This window comes from Macaca thibetana, chromosome 5 (assembly GCF_024542745.1).
Source record: "Macaca thibetana thibetana isolate TM-01 chromosome 5, ASM2454274v1, whole genome shotgun sequence".
Classification (NCBI taxonomy): Eukaryota; Metazoa; Chordata; class Mammalia; order Primates; family Cercopithecidae; genus Macaca; species Macaca thibetana.
The window spans coordinates 55,217,565-55,234,140 of NC_065582.1; positions in this window are offsets into that span (position 1 = coordinate 55,217,565).

Here is a 16,576-nt window from a genome sequence, read left to right on the forward strand (position 1 = left end):
AAATCAGGTGTCAGGATGATATGCATACAACCAAGAAGTCAGATTATTACCATGTCCTCACTTACCAGTACTACAAAATGTTAGGCTAAATATTCAGGACAAAACTGTAAAACGAATAAGGGACATCTTAGGAAAATGCAGTTTGATAGCAACTTTTCTTAGAGACTGATTCCAAATCATTTTATGTTTAGCTCTATTACATTGTGAGTGCCAAACAATGTGGAAACGATCATCTAATTCTATCAAGTAGTCATTAAATAACCTAAAGAAAAAGAAAAGGTTCATCATCTGTGCCAATATGCTCTACGGAGAAATGTCATGTGTGCCCCACTGGATATATGAATGTAAATCTCTGTCAAATGCACATAAAAGGATTCACTCAAAAAATAAAAGAAGCAAACAAAAACTACACTCAAAAATAGAATATAAATACCATGTACTAACCAAAATCCCAAAGGAAGAAAACAAACAGAAAAAACCTGAATCTTTTTTTTTTCCTTTAAGAACTCAGCAAGACATTTAAATTTGCTTAGCTAAGCCACTTGAGACTCAATCTTTCTGTCATTTTATTTTTCTCGTTTATTCTGCCTGCCCTTGGGCTTTTTTCCCTTGTGTGTTCTACACAAAGTAAAAAAGAAATATAAGATTTGTTTTCCCATATATAAAGAAAAATTTACATGCACACATTTATTCATTTCTAACTGCTATTATCTAATCTTCTGCCATTCCTCAATTATGCCCATAATGCATACTTGATATTTGATCAGTTTGCATTTTTTAAGTGTTATTTTTCCTCTGGCATCTCTACCCCCAATCTCTAGTTATGACTACCTTTGGCTCATGATATGTACAAGATGCAGCAGTGTTGTTCACCATTATGCAGGCTATTGCAGTAATATCCCCTTTCTACATTTCACTACATGTGGCCAAAGAGAGCTTTCCAGCTCTCAAGTTCTAGCTCGTGATGTCTGTAATTGTTATTCAAAAAATTAATCTGTAAGATCACTACCAATCCTGATGATGCCTGTAATTCTCTACATGTCTTTGAGGATGTCAAACTAAAACCACATCTTCCTTTGCCCTCCAGTCTGCTTCTCCTTTGTGTTATAGCATTATTTGTCTTAGAACTTGTTCTCTTTTATAGATCATCTTCATGATAATAGGTAGTATTTACTTTGCCAATGTTGGTAATTAGAGTTCATTGCTTTGGAAAGCATTCCAAAACAGCAATTTTTTGTATATATTTAAATATCTCATCCTGCTTAAAGTTATTTTAGAATGCTACTCAATGAAAGAGCCTCGTGAACACAATGGTGAAAAGCTAAGGCGCATAGTGGTATTTCTTATTACAGTATATAGTCATTTAGTCCCTGCAGGTAAAAATCTCCTCAAATTTCCCTTTAATGAAAGCACCTAAAAAAGTTAAAATTGCTCAAAGAGCACTTTCTTCATGCTGGCAAGGAATTTGGAAGTTTCTAAAAGCTAAGAGAGCCTAAAATCCTTTCTAAAAAATTTGTATCTTCTCTCACAGAGAAATGATTCTCTAAGCTCTCAGGGATTTTTATTTTATAGTTCTGTTTTTACTTTCTTCGAAGGTAAAAGTTGGAGTATTGTATGTGATAGGACAATAATACTGCTATCTTAATGAGACTCCACCACCTTAAAGTATCAAGTTTCCATTTCTCAAAACTATCTGTTGCCATTTGACCAAAATGCAAAAGTCAGCCCCACCTGTATCTTCAACAGAGCATAACAACCCTAACCAAGCTTATCAGAGTCCCCAGCAGTCCCAACCAGCCAGCACTCCCCTAACGCCTCCCCAACAGGAACTTCTCTCAGAACACACTTCCCCCATCAGGCCCTTTGAAAAAGCCTCAGGCTCTAAGAGAGGTTTGCTCCTGACCCTGCCAGTCAGAAGCCCTTCTCAGGTTTGCTCTCAATAAACTTGTCTCAACTATTGAACCACTCTCTCATTTGGTGTTCCTTCTCCTCTCTCTCTCCGTTCTAACAGTATATATCTATATTAAAGGACTCCAAGAAGAGAAATCTGTAAAACTGTTGCATTTTATACAGAATAGCTAATTATTCATTCTTACTAAGTAATTGTTCACATGCATTCTTTAACAGCAGTTTTTCCCACTATAACATAACTTAATATTCACTTTATTAATTTTTAATGTATCAAATGGCCTTTAGGTGAATGGAAAGATAAAATAACTTAAATGATGAACTTTTGTACTGCAACCAGGATGCCTTGGTGTATATGTATTTTCTGTCTATTCTGGTGTATATATATTCTCTCTCTATTCTGTCCGTCTTTTTCTCTCTCTCTGTTCATCTGTTACACTGTATAGTATCCCTGAAATGTCCATGTCCTCAACCCTATAACTTGTGAGTATGTTACTTTACATGGCCAAAACATTTGTAGATGTAAATAATTTAAAGATCTTGATTAACCTGGCTTTTGTGGATTATCTGGACCCACGGCAATCACAAGAGTCCTTATATAAGGAATAGTTAATCAGAGAAGGTATGATAAGGAATGCAGAGTTGAACAGAGTTTTAAAGATGTTATGCTGCTGGCTTTGAAGATGGAAGAGAGGCCAGGCACAAGAGATGCAAGTGGCCTCTAGAAGCTAATAAATGCAACAAAATGGATTTTCTTCTATAGCCTTCAGGGAAAGCATATCCTTGAAGACTCATTTTAGATTTCTGACCTGAAGAAATATATGATAATAAATTTGTATCATTCTAATCCACTGAGTTTGTCATAATTTGTTACAGAAGCAATAGAATATTATATATATCTATGTGTATGTATGTGTGTGTGTGTATGTGTGTGTGTGTATATATATATGTATAAAATAAATTGTATATATATACACAGAGATATTTGTGAAATGGGAGAATTCCCTGGCCCCACATCTCAGGATATACGACAGGGGTGTGGCTTGTTGTTCGGTTAATGTGAGCTGAAACCCCTTACAAGTGGGGAGTATGCAGACAGGCAGCTGCAGGTGACGGGGCAAGCACTTTGGGCTCTGGCCCCATGCTAGTGTCTAGGAGTGGGTGTCTGTGACTCCCACAGCCCAAGTAGATGTTACAGTGTGCTCTTTTAGCTTTGCCACTTGTAGATGGCTTAAGTGTTAACCAGCTCAGGGCCCTCTTGGCACCCAAGTTTTTGTCCAGAATCTGGGAGGTATCAGGTTGCACACGGACTTGAAGAGTGAATGCAGGGGTTTTATTAAGTGGTGGAGGTGGCTCTCAGTGGGATGGATGGGGAGCTGGAAAAGGGATGGAGTGGGAAGTTGATCTTCCTCTGGAGTTTGGCCATACAGTGGCCAATCTCCTCTTTGATCGTCCCAAACTCTCCTCAGCATTCAGATGCTCCTTCTCTTCTCTCCTTCTCTGCCACACTTTTCTGCCACTCGTCTGCTCATCTCTTTCTGGAGCCTGGGATTTGGTGTTATAGGGTTCAGGACAGGGGGGCATGATGGGACAAAAGGCAACTTTTGGGGCATAAAAACAAAAATGCCTGTTCTCACTAAGGGTCATGGGTTTCTAAGCTTGAGAGTGGGACCTTTGCTGGGGAATCACCCTCTTCTATACAGTATTTCCTGTCTCCTGTCTGTATCATATGTAGTGTTTTCTGAAGCAAGAATTAGAGTATTGCATATATGCACACATATATACAGATATCTATGTGTGTGTATATGTATGTGTGTATATATACACACATATATGTATATACATAATATGTATATCTTTATAGTGTGCATATATTGTCTATGTACATGCATATATACATATATCTGTCTGTATATATGTGTATATATAGTTGTGTATATGTAAAGTGCATATATGTGTGTATATATAAGCATGCAATATATCTATGCATGTAAATATACACATATTATACATATACACTATATATGTATGTATATATGTATCAATGTATGTATATATTATGTGCATATATATGTGTATATATACACATGTATATACATATATCTATGTATCATTATACTCCTATATATATTGGCAACCAATCATGAATTATTGGTCTCATATATATACACACACACACCATATACAGTTTATATATAATTGTATACACTATATGTATATATACACACTATATACATACATAAAGTACATGTATTTGTATACATGTATACACATACACACAGATATACATATATATGTGTATATATAGTGTGTTTATATGTGTGTGTGTCTTCATGGAATATGAGTGCAAAGACAAATCAAGTAGCCCTTGCAAGGATTTGCATCCTGCCTTCTTGTCATTAAATTATGTGAGTGGCCCAGGAACTCACAAATGTTATATTTGGTTTAAGGGAGCAAAGAATGGTAACAACATATTGCACGAAACAAAACTGTCTGAAGGAAGATTTTATTAAAACAATCATTTAATTATTCCCAAAAGTATTTTGTTCTAAGCATAAAGTCTAACAGACAGTGATAATCAAAAACATAAGGAAACATTACCCTTGAATTAAGTGTCAACATAAAACCAAGAGAAAAAAGAAATGAATTCTTCTTGCCTTTGAAAATCATTTTGATCTTGTATCATTATATAACTACATTCACAATAACTATTTATTTATAAAAGCATAATTTCAATGTTTTATTTTCCATAATTTTTTCTTAATACATTTTCTATTCTTTAGCTCTCTCATTAAGAATAAATCTATTTTCTTCAGTACATATTTGGTATTTTTAAAAAATATATTTAAATATGATAATTTCTGAATTCAAGCATTAGCATAAAATGACTTTCAGGTATTGTCAAACAGGAGTCACCTACTTGACTCAGTTAGAATTTTGTGCTCAAATGTCCTCCTCTAGACTCTGTCAGTATTGTCCTGTCTCTTTTTGTTGTTTGGATTTGAGAAGGGAACATCTGATATTTTGCATTACTCTTTGTTATGTACTCAGTTTTTCTGCCTGGATTTATCTAAGATTTTTGTATCTTTCCTTAACTTTAAAATCCCTCTCCATCACAACATTGTGCCTTAGCCTCAATACCGCATTCTTAAGGATATCATTCTTGACCATTTTAGTTAAAAGCGTAAACAAATCTTCTCCCCTTTCAGAGCATTTTAAACTTATTTTACTTTTCTAGTTAGCCTTTATTATCCTCTAATACATAATTTACCAATCTATCATGCTTACTTTCACTAGAATGTAAGCCCCACAAGTGTAGGGAATTTAATCTATTTGTTAATTAACATATTTTCAGCATCTAAGATACTTGTTGAATGAATAAGTACATGAATGGATAATTTTATAAATGTCTTAATTATATTTTTCTTACATTGTGTGAACACTACTGGCCTGAAGACATAGTCTTTATGTTGGTCATAGCAGCTTTCTTCTATTATTTTACCTTTTAAAAATATATTCAGAGAATTCTCAATGGCCTTTTCATCTGAAGTATTATATACATATATATTTTAGATAGAGTTGGTAAATAGTCTCTACCCATCTATATGTAGTGCAGTATGCAGATCTGGAATACATGCAGAGATTTTTGGATCCTTATTCCAATACTTCCTTTCAGTCAACGAGACTATACACACACACACACACACACACACACACACACTCTAGGTTATACGTTGTTAATTCAGATATCCATTAACCTGTAAATGATCAGGGAATAAGTCAGAGCTTAAATCCGTCAGTACCTCATGTTTTACATCTTTTTATTTAATAACGAAGCAGGATATTTCCCTGACTGCTTTGTGGGACTCATGACAAGGATGCCTTGTTTTCTCAGCCCGCTGCTCTCAACTCCATACAGAAGAGAGAGCGCAAGCGAATGAGGCGGGAACTGGAGTGCATGAGGGCTTGAACGAGCCAGCCATTTTGGTGTTGGCAGGATCAAACTCCACTCATTTGGTCCAGCTTCATTCCACCACTCCAGAGAGGGAGCGTGCATGAGAGCGGGTGCAGGAACTGGAGCGAGTGCTTTTGGGCATAGGCAGGAGTGAACTCCTTGCAGTCTCTGCGGCAGTGTCTAGGCAGGGTGCCGGTGACTTCTGAAGCCCCAGAGGGCGTGTTACAGTGCTGTTTTAGCTCTGCCTTCTACAGAAGGCTTACATGTTAATAGCTCAGTGGGTCCGTGGCCGCCATCTGCCAGTGAGAGCAAAGGGCCTGTGTGACAGTCTTTTTTTTTTTTTTTGAGATGGAATATTGCTCTGTCTCCCAGACTGGAGTGCAATGTCACAATCTCGGTTCACTGCAACCTCTGCCACCTGGATTCAAGTGATTCTCCTACCTCAGCCTCCCGAGTAGCTGGGATCACAGTCGTGTGCCACCAAGTCCAGCTAATTGTTTTGTATTTTTAGTAGAGACAGGGTTTCACCATGTTGGCCAGCCTCGGCCTTCCAAAGTGCTGGGATTACAGGTGTGAACTACTGCACCCAGCTGTGACAGCCTTTTGTATCTTCACTTGTGGCTCCTGATCTCCTGTCCAACGTCCAGGAAAAATGAATTTGCATGAACAAATTGAAGGATGGATAAGTGTGAGGGATTTTATTGATGATTAAAGTGGCTCTCAGAGGGAAAGAGAGCTGAAAAGGGGATATGGGGGTAGGTAATCTTCCCCTGAAGTTTGGCTGTTTTTGGCTGGATTCTTCTCCAAAGTTATGCCATTAAGCTGTCCCTCTGAAGTCAAGCTGCTTCTCTCCATTGTCCAGTTGTAATTGTCCTGTTGTCCAGCTGCTGCTTCTTGCTGCTGGCTGAGTCTGGGGTCTTTATAGGCACAGAATGGGGTGGAGTGGGCATAGGTGGTTTAGAAAAAGGCAATATTCAAGCAGGAAAATAGGAATAGAAGTTCTCACTTTGGGCCACGGTTTCTGGCTTTTAGGTTTGGGGGTGGGGTTTCACTGGGGATCTACCCTTTTCTGCCTAGAATTTCTGTGTGTCATGCCTCTATCATTGTGTCAATAGCATCTACCGATTAGGTGAAACAATGATACTCATTTGCCTTTCTCAGTTGTCCTAATTCAAAACGAGCTACAGCTGTGCTCCAATTCATTCTTGTGTAACTACTCAAGTGAACACAAAGCTTAGGGTAAATTTCTCCTGGCTTCACCATTTTAAGTAGCCTTTGAGCACTGATGAGATTCTTAAATATCATACTGAAATACATGTATGTTCTAAAATCACTTTATGACCTGTGCAATTGGCTTTCTCAAGAGGGGTCTAGAGCTTACATTTTAGACTTTTGTTTCAAACACAGGTTTTTGCATGGAGCTTACATGTGATTTTTTTTTTTTTAATGGTAAACATCTCAAAGTTTGTGACATGTGGTTTCCCAGCATTTTCTAGCTAGTATGGTAATTTTTCTTGTTTGTTTTTTAAGCTCTAATCATAATTACAATAACATCCTGTAACTGCATGTGCTCATGTTAGAGGTAATGAGAAGCAAACGGGAATTTCATTTTATCAAGAACATGAGTGGATGAAATTGTCTAGTTCAGCTTAAGTGCTTTAAAGACACAATCCCAGTCTGGAAAATTAGGTCAAACCTTGTCTACATAGGATGACATCCAGGTTTTATGGAATCAATTCTGTAATAGATCTTCAAAACTATTTTCAATTGACTTTCCAAAACAAGTTATTTTTCTTCTTTTTAGAATCTGGTAACACCCAACCACATCCTCAATTTTATAAAATATTTTTAGCCTTCTACTACAACCTAGCGGTAAAATATACTTGCTTTTCTTATCTGCAGACAAGCAATCTTTTTATTTATATATGTTTTCTTAAGTTTGTAAAATATGATTTTCTAAATTCTATCTCTAATATTTCCTTCTAACCCTGTTAGAGATACAAACATAACATTGTTTTGATCAGAAATAACATTGACTGTTGAATCAAAATAGCTGAGCATAAAAATCCACAGGCTACCTATGTGATTTTATGAAAGGCACTTAACCTCTCTAAACTTTTGTCTGATATGTAAAATCTACATATTCAACTAGATAATATCAAAGCTTCATTCAAACACTAACAAATCGTATAGCTTCCCTGTTTCTCATCAATTATTTTTGTATTGGAAGCAATTAAATTAAAAGTGAAAGTTTTTTTACTCAATCACTAAAGAGATATGAAAGATTTTTTTAAAATTAAACTTGACAGCATAGGCAGATGAGAAACAAAAGAAAGAGGGGTTTTTAGATAAGCATGCATTTTTAAAAGAGACTTACAAAAGAAAATATTCATAAACATGGACAAATGAAAAGACATACAAATATTTATACAAACTTCAGAAAATAATGATAAGAAGGACAAAGAAAACAATGAATTGGAATTTGCAAAAAATATGAACAAAAATGGCTAAGTATGTGTTTGTTTTTATTTGATGATTGAAGAAGTTGGTGTTCCTAGATGTTGTTTTATTAACAGATGACTGAGAAAGTAGACCTATGAAAAATAATCTTCAAGCTGGAGGTTTAAATTTTAATAACAAAACAAAAAGGACCTTAAGGCCAGTCGCAGTGTCTCTCACCTATAATCCCAACACTTTGGGAGGCCGAGGTGAGTGGATCACCTGAGGTCAGGAATTTGAAACCAGCCTGGCCAACACGGTGAAATCCCATCTCTACTAAAAATACAAAAATTAGCTGGTCTTGGTGGTGGGCACCTGTAATCTCAGCTACTTGAGGGGCTGAGCAGGAGAATCGTTTGAACTCAGGTGGCGGCAGTTGCAGTGAGCCGAGATCGCGCCATTGCACTCCATCCTGGGAGACAGAGCAAAATTACGACTCAAAAACAAATAAATAAATAAATAAATAAAATAAAAACAGGACCTTAAATAACACAACTACATGCATGGAAATCTAGTGACAAAACAATTGTAAAAACAAATGGGTAACAAAATAACCTGGCTGGCTCCATACCCCAACAAACTTTCAATCTTGAAGCTGAGATAAAAACAAAATAAAACATAATGAAACGAAAAACTCCCACTCACTAACTTGACCTCTGGGCCAGGCCCTGTAATCAATCCATTTTCCAGGATTTCATTTGCCCTAGGACAATATTTTGGTGGCTAAATAGAAAGGCCTCCTTGTGACTGATTCCATTCTCATCTTTAATCCTTATTCATAAAATCATGTGTTGTGAATACACTGCTGTTATTATAATCTGTCAAGTCAGCAAACACCTATTTGATGTGAATAAAAGTCATAAAACTAAAAATATATATACTTGCCTTAAAAGAAAAAAATATATTATTTCTAGAAACTTCTGATCTTTCCTCATTGTGAATTTATATGAAATGAGTAATTAAAGAAGACTATCACAATATTTAGGGTGCCATAAGTTTCATTCTTGAAGTATCTTTTGTGATTGGGGAATTATTGTTGTATAGTGACATTGCAACTTTAAATGGTGTGTTTTGCCCAGGTTAAAATCTGAATTCACAGTAATAGTCACATGTTCTGTCTTTAACGCTTATTTATTATATTCTGTCCTTTGTGACATATTTAAATGAACATTGGAATTTCCTAGTTAGATTTCTATTTCATTCACACAAAATATTCTAAATCATTAATAGTAAAACAGAAACTGATGTATTTTCCATCATACTTAGTTAATATGATTAGTCCCCATCCACCTGTGAAGACTTGGAAAAAATACACATTTTTCTCTGATTTTTTTGGATGAGACAAAGGGGAAATTTGTCACTCCAATTAGTGGTATTTATTGGGTGAAATCGAGGGTAGCTAAACATTTTACAACATGTGCAGAAAGTCATTCATAAAGAAGAACTGTTTCCCCAATTTCTTTAAAAGTTTTGAAATTTTGAAGTTTAACAAATAGGGGAACATAGAACATAGGCATGACTCGTATTTTGAAATAGAAAATGTGAAGAGCAACCATGTTCTTTTAAACCCTCCTGTTCGGAGATCTAACACTGTGTTACATAGCTCTTGAATCTGACTGGGTTGGGCAAATCTTTTGTTCTGAAGCACTTATTCTTTAATGAGCTTGCAAGCAGGAAAAAGGTTCAGTTATGCCTTATAAATTGAGGAGGTTGGACCTGCAAGATCTAATATCTCTGTCAATTCTGTGATCCTATGGTGTTAATTTTACATAGCAGTGGTCAGGAGTGAAATTTTATTTTTAACAGAAGAGAGGATAATATTAATAAATGCCTCCTAAAGAGGAAAAGGAAAGACAAGAGAAATTTAAAGGTCATAAAGTAAATATTTAATCTTCTTTTTGGTATGAAGTCATTAATGGTTTTGTTTGTCTTCCTCTATAACCACTATATTATAATTAAATTGTAAGTTCATTGAGAGTAATGTCTATAAATGTTAGTTTTTCTCTTCTTCATTACAATCAGTTAGGGCGTTTAGTAAATGTTTGTTAAAATAACTGAACTCTAATTATAAAATAGTTAACTCAGTATGTTTTTACTTTGAGAGAAAGATCTTTCAAAATATCTCATACAATACCCTTAACAATTTGGAATTACTGCTTCACAAAGAGCATTTTAATAACTTTAACAAGTTTTGTTTTTCTAGTTGGAATGGCATAGCTTTTTTTCAGAAATAACTTTTTAAAAGCTAAAGCCACAGCAGAAACATTATATGTATTCCTTGCCAATAGTTACTTTTACTCTCATGTACTCTGTAGTATTGCAGATATTTTGGACATAAACTCCAATGCTTATTCAAAAAAATTATATTAGCAATGTATGAGTTAAAGAAAACAAAAACGAGTACCTGGTGCAGAAGGCAGAATGGTCTCTCAAAAATGTCCATGCTTTAATCCATGAATTGAACCTATGAATCTATTACGTTACTTGGCAAAGGGACTTTGCAGAGGTAATTTTGGTTATAGACCTTAAAATAGGGAGATTTTCCTGAACTACCTTGGTGGCTCCAATCTAATTATGTAAACCCTTAAAATCAGAGCACTTTTTCTGACAGGAGACAGAAGAGGTGGAGCAGAGAAAGTGCAGATTCTAAGAATGAGAACAATTTAATCTTCCATTATTGACTCTCAGATGTGCGGTCGTAGTTTTAAGAACTAGAGACAAGCCTGTAGGGGTTAAAGGCGGTACCAATTGGCAGCCAGCAAGAAGATGGTGACCCCTAGATCTCTATCCTACATACACTAGATTCGGCCAACAACCTCAGTTAGCTGGTAAAGCCATTCATCCCCATACCTCCAGAAAGGAACAGGCCAGCTCGACACCTTGAGTTTTGCCTTGTGAGACTCTAAGCATGGGACTCAGCTGAGCCACACTGTACCTGGACATCTGACCAATATAAATAATAAGATAATGCATTCATATTGTTTTAAGCTGTTAAATTTATGATAGTTTGTTATGACAGAACAGGAAACTGAGGTTCTTGGTGAAGCAATCCCATACCTTTTTCTTTTTCTTTTTCTTGGATCAAGGTATAATCTATTGAAGATGTGGTTTAATATCACTTATATGTCCAATATTGTGTTACTTTGAAATTAAAAGTAAAACAATAATTTACCTACATTTTTCATTAGAAGCTCACTGTGTGGCTAGAGAATATAACTATTACACTTTAGTTGGCTTTTTTCCTTAAGTATTAAATATTGTGGTGCTGATTATAAAGTTTGTTTCCTTTTAAGACAGTTGTAAATTTTAAATGAGTTAAGAAATGTAAAATGCTTAGTACAATATCTGATCCATGATAAGTACTTTGGAAGTTTGAGTTATTGTAATTATGAGGCAAATATTTGATGATAAAATAATTATCATTGTAAACTTTATTATTCGTGATAAAGTGTAACTTAACTCAAGTAGGACTTGAAATGAACACTTAGAAAAATACTGAGAATTCTGCTAAGCAAGTGGAAAGAAAAAAGGGTGCTGCAGGTTTTAAAAATGCATGTGATAATGTGTGGAGAAATAAGTACCACCATGATGAGTAATCGAAAGCATGCCCAACTGAATAAGGTGACTCCCATGGAATTGGAAACTGACAGTCTCTTACATGGTGGAAACCATGATGGCCTTCACTTCGGTATATCTACTGTGCAAATCTCAACATAGGAAAAGTGTGTATCCACTGTTCTTATCCTATGTCTTATGAGGTTTAATATTTCGCTGCTCTGAGATCTAGTATGTAGTAGCTCAGACAAGCTGCAGACCTTTTCGGTTGCCTTTGTCTCCTTTGTATTAATCACAAGCAGTATTATTGTCAGCTAGGTCTAGATCATTCTGTGGGTCACAAATGACCTAACTTTCTGTACCTGTCCCACTTCCATTCAACTTTTGGCCAAGATACCTTCGTTTGCAAGGGACAGAAATCCAATTAAATGTAACTAACATAACATCATTTACAAAATTATTGGCTTTTCTTGATTAGAAAGTTCAGAGTTCAGGCACAGGTACATCTAGATTTTGAAACAATGAACTGATGAATTTGTCTTTCTTTGTTCATCAGTTCTGCTGTCTTCTACATTTGAACACTTCTGTGTGATTTTTAATTAAGGTTGGAAAGATAGTCTCTAGCATCAGAAATTTTACATAATGTTCAAGCTTATGATCTCAGAAAGGAAGATAATTTTTTATTCATTCCATATTAATCCATATAAAAAGATTTTGATTTGTTTTTCTAGGGTCACATGTCTGACACATGGTCCCACTTTTTTTCCCTCTCCCTCACCATTAGTCCATTATGTCTCATGCTTGGGTCAATCTAATTTGTTTATTGAACAAAAATTTGGATTTATTTTCTTCAAATTATTTTATCTTCCTCCTATATTATTGTAATACTATTGTATGATTCTCATAATTAGCGGTTTTTAAAAGGGCCCTTCTATTAAGAAGACAGAATTTTAGAAAGATGTGTATGATACAGTTTGGGAGGTAATGATCAGTTTGCAATGTGAATCATAATGCAAGTGAAGAGGAAATACAAAAGAGTAAATATTCCAAGAAAATATACAATGGGAATTAACAAATGGATTAATGCTTTCTCTGTGTTCTTGGTGCAAAGTTTATAATAATGAATGCCTCTGCCTTCAAATTCTGTAGGAAGATAAAATCCTTGTGCAAGCAAGCCAGTGAGTATATAAAAAGATATATAAAGCTAGAAGGGTGGGGTAGTGAGTGTCGTTAGTTACAAGTATATATTTGTATCAAATTTTTCTTAATCATAAAGGCAAATAATTGAAATTATGTTTTCTACATCTATTTACCTAGGCTGAAATTATGATTGGAAAAATTCAGTTACCTTAACCTGTATTAATTCCTAATCTCAATTATTTGCCTTTTTTGGCCTTTAATTTTAAAGTGAAAAGGTGAATATTAAAAGAGAAAATTTTCTCTCGCCATAATAAAAGGAGTAGGAGGAGCTACATTCAGAAAATACCCATTTTCATTTTCTTCATTGACACTCATAGACATTTTTCTGATTTGCTCCAAAATTCCTGGATATGGTGAGTGTTAAACTACATTTGCAGAATAGAACCAAATGATTATATCTTCCATTGGCCTAATTCTAATAATGATTTCTGGCATTTGATATATCCCCAAAATGTTATATTTGTGTCCTGCTTCCATGTAAATATCCCAGTTGCAATTAATACCACTTATTGGTATACTGCTGCTGTATTATGTGAATGTAGTTCCAGAAACGCATTGCTTAGTTTGCCCTTTAATGTCAGGTAAATCACAGTATTACAGAGAAAATAGCTTAGATCAAAGAAATCCAAAACATTCAAGTCAATTAATTCATGAACTTCTATAGCCAGTGGATGGCAAGTGTCTAATTATTTTAATATGTGACAGTTGAAGCAAAAGGACGCTGGTTTGGAAAGTAGTACGTGTGAAGCATTAGCTGAAATAAGCACAGGTTTTGATTGAAGCACCAATTTTGGAATACTTTTTAAAACTCCATTCAGCAGTATTAGAAAGATAAATGAACAAAGAAATATAAATGAAGGGGAAGTATAAATTAAGAAAAAATCTGATAAAATAGCAGAATTATACTTCACTATTGTAATATTTTTAGATTCTGTTTTATGTGTATTAGACAAGAAGTTGTATTATTCATCAAAAAGTGAAAGGGACTGAGTTAAAATTAATAAGCCATAATGTTTCTTATTGGGTTCATGCTTTAGAAGTTTAATGCAATAGCAATTGAATGAACACATTCTATAAATAAAGGAAAAGAGTTATTATCGAAACCCAATATGTTAAGTGCTATTTCAATGCTATAAATTCTCTACTCTGTATTATATAAGGACTTTTAAGACAAAGCTCACATTGCCTTACTGATTCTTCATGTAATCTTAAGTGTCTACTCTCATATGAAATATAATTGCAAATATTGCATGGTTACATTTAGAAGTTGCATCTTTAAGATAAAGATAAAGGATATCATTTGATTGTTTTCAAGTGATTACTAATTGTATGTAATATCAAAATACCTTCGGTATTTATACTGATAGGTATTCTTTGTGTTCTATTGCAGGTAAAATTTCAAAACTAGAAACATTGAATCCACTGGGTGAGATGGGAGAAGAAAAGGATTGATGTGACTTAGGATACTGACCCATGTCAGTGGAGCTGGAGACTTTCAGGACATGATGTTCATATGTGACTGATAATGAGAGAAAGGGAAGCCAGGTAACATAGTCAAACATTACCATCAGGTCAGTATAAAGTGATCTCGGTGAAGTTTCAGATTGAGAATATTGTGATCAACAATGGTCAAACTTGCTACATAAGAGTATTAAAACTGGTTAATATAGATAGGCAGAAGAACATAATTGTTAGGCTCATGGGCTCTTGAACAAGACTACATAATTTCATATTCTATTAATAGTTCACCACTTACTAACACAGTGAGTATAAGCAAAATAATCAACTCCCCTGATTCTTAGTTTTCTTTTCTACAATGATAACGATAGCATTGCTTTCCACGAAGTTTCTGAAAAGATCTAGTGACATAATATACATAAAGTCCTGGCTCATATTAAGCACTCAAAAAACATTGGCTTTATTTTTGCTATTATTATTATCACTATTATCATCCTCAAAGTTTCTTGCTAAGACATTTGGAGTTGACAAGATTTTTCTCCAGAGTAAAAATGTTTATTCTGGTATCATCTCAAATAGAGTAGAAATCTGCAACAAAAAAGCACACCACCACATCAACGTTTAATGTAACAAACAGGATGTAGAATTTCATACTTAACCTAACTATTCACATTTCCCATCCTTCTCCCCCTTTTCTATAAAGTTTTGCAAAGATATTTTGGCTATGAGTGCCTAGACATAGGAAGAAAGAAAAAAAATAACATGAGGATATTTAACAGGATATTTATGAAGATGATACACATTGGCATTAGTTTTATTTTTCCTTTTCTCTACCCCAATCATGCCTCCATATTTCCTCAAAGGTAGAATAGAATTATTTTCATGTCATTACAGTTTATAGCTGAATCGAGTTGAATATCTGCTGCTAGAGAAAACAAAGCCATTTGACTAGTTAATAATCTAAGTCTGGTATTCTTTCAGGTTCAAGTGTTAAAATCAAAAATTTCCAATGTTTTTTTCTCTTTGGTTTCGAAAACCTGATAGGTACCCACAGTGGGTCCTGACTAAAGGCCATAGTGGTATTTCAGGAAAGCTTAACATTTCACATGATTTTTTAATTTTTGAGAACTTTAAAAAAATTGTTTAAACAGTCTGCATGCAATTTACTGTGAAAGGCATTAAGTTGCAGTTTGAACATCCTTAATTTAAAACTTGAATACCTTATTGTGGTTTTGATTTGCATTTCTCTGAGGGCGAGTGACGATGAGCATTTTTTCATGTGTCAGTTGGCTGCATAAATACCTTCTTTTGAAAAGTGTCTGTTCATATCCTTGGAAAACCACAATGAGATACCATCTCACACCAGTTAGAATGGCAATCATTAAAAAGTCAGGAAACAACAGGTGCTGGAGAGGATGTGGAGAAACAGGAACACATTTACACTGTTGGTGGGACTGTAAACTAGTTCAACCATTGTGAAAGACAGTGTGGCAATTCCTCAAGGATCTAGAACTAGAAACACCATTTGACCCACCCATCCCATTATTGAGTATATACCCAAAGGATTATAAATCATGCTGCTATAAAGACACACGCACACATATGTTTATTATGGCACTATTCACAGTAGCAAAGACTTGGAACCAACCCAAATATCCATCAATGATAAACTGTATTAAGAAAATGTGGCAAATATACACCATAGAATACTATGCAGCCATAAAAAAGGATGAGTTCATGTCCTTTGTAGGGACATGGATGAAGCTAGAAACCATCATTCTTAGCAAACTGTTGCAATAACAGAAAACCAAACACCGCATGTTCTCATTCATAGGGGGGAATTAAACAATGAGAACACTTGGACACAGGAAGAGGAACATCACACACTGGGGCCTGTTGTGGAATGGGGGGAGGGGGGAGGGATAGCATTAGAAGATATACCTAATGTAAATGACGAGTTAATTGGTGCAGCACACCAACATGGCACATGTATACGTATGT